This window comes from Rhea americana, unplaced genomic scaffold (genome assembly GCF_003343005.1).
Source record: "Rhea americana isolate MKP2758 unplaced genomic scaffold, rheAme1 scaffold_146, whole genome shotgun sequence".
Taxonomy (NCBI): Eukaryota; Metazoa; Chordata; class Aves; order Rheiformes; family Rheidae; genus Rhea; species Rhea americana.
Genome location: NW_028185550.1, coordinates 1964194 through 1965563, shown reverse-complemented (window position 1 = coordinate 1965563; position 1370 = coordinate 1964194).

Below are 1370 nucleotides of genomic sequence, written 5' to 3'. Positions count from 1 at the left end.
ATATATATATATATATTTATATGCGCGTGTGTGCGCGCGCCCGAGGTGGCTCTGCCGGGGCTGCGCTGACGCGAAGATGCGCGCGGGCACGTTCACTATATGTATTTTARAGGGCGCCGGGCTGGGTGCGCGCGTGTGTCCCCCGGGAGCTGCCGAGGGGCCACCCCGGCCCGAGGCCGTCGCTTCAGGCGTCCTCAGGGACGGGGCAGGCGCCACAAAGCCGGGTGGCAAACTCTTCTGCTGGCGTCCAAGGGGTAACCGCAGAGGCCAGCGGTGCCTTAAATCCCGCTGCCGGGTCAGTCGTGTAACCGCGACTTCTTATTTTCCCCTCCTCGTGATTCTTCTGCCTCTAATTTTGCGCGTAATTACAGGCTCCGGGGGCTGACGCGGTACCCGGGGAGCCGCCGTGGGGAAGGCGGGCGAAGGGCCGGTGGCAGCGGCGGCGGTGGAGGTGTGCGATTTCGTGGGCTGCCCGTCAGCGYCGCAGACCTGGAGACGGAGGGGTTTTGATAAGTGATGCAAGTGCTATTTTAAGCAGGTGTTGATATTTGCTCTTGCCTGCTCGCTTAGAAGTTCCTCGCAGGCGTGGTGGCAGAGGTAGATCTCTAGACAGGTATGAAGAACRAGCCCATATCTACCGGCTGGAGAGGGTGGATGGTGCCAAAGGAAGAGCATGAAGGAAATGGCAAAGGCACCTGCATAAGAAGCACGTGAGCTGGATGAAAGGCAGTATCATGTCAGGACTGAGGGGATGGAGGTAACATACAGGATATAAGAGCAGCTATTACAGTCATTAAAGGTGTGGGGAGTCAGCTTGGGTTTGAAGAGGACATTGGGATGGCGAAGGGGTTCCTCCGCCGTTCGAGCATGACTCAATGAAATGGATGCGTTTGCAGGAGCACCTGAAAAGTGCTCCATGCCTTTTTTCATTGCTATTTTTTTTTTTTTTTGCAGGTGGGCTGTTTATAAATTACTAAGCAAATTTTGATGGAAGTATTGATAAGAATATTTTAATTCCAGTGAGGAGTAACACTAGTAACACTTAATAGCAACTACTATTTCCCTCTCTTTAGGAATACCRGGTTGTAGTGGCTATAAACATAGACACTTCTATTCTGATCCATAGTGCTGTCTGGCTTTCCCCAYGATTTGTCTTGTCCTCATCGCCCCTAAACTGGCTTCTACATGACAGTATGCCGTGGCTGATATTTTAAGGCTGCCTAGTATCATTCAGGCCTAGTATCTTCGTTAACTGTAGGTCTTCAAACAGCTTTAACAAAATGTGGTGATGAAATATTTAGGTAACTGCAGACAGGTAGTAGCATCTCAGAATTAGTCAAAAGTATAGTTCCGTTGGAAATGACCTTGTT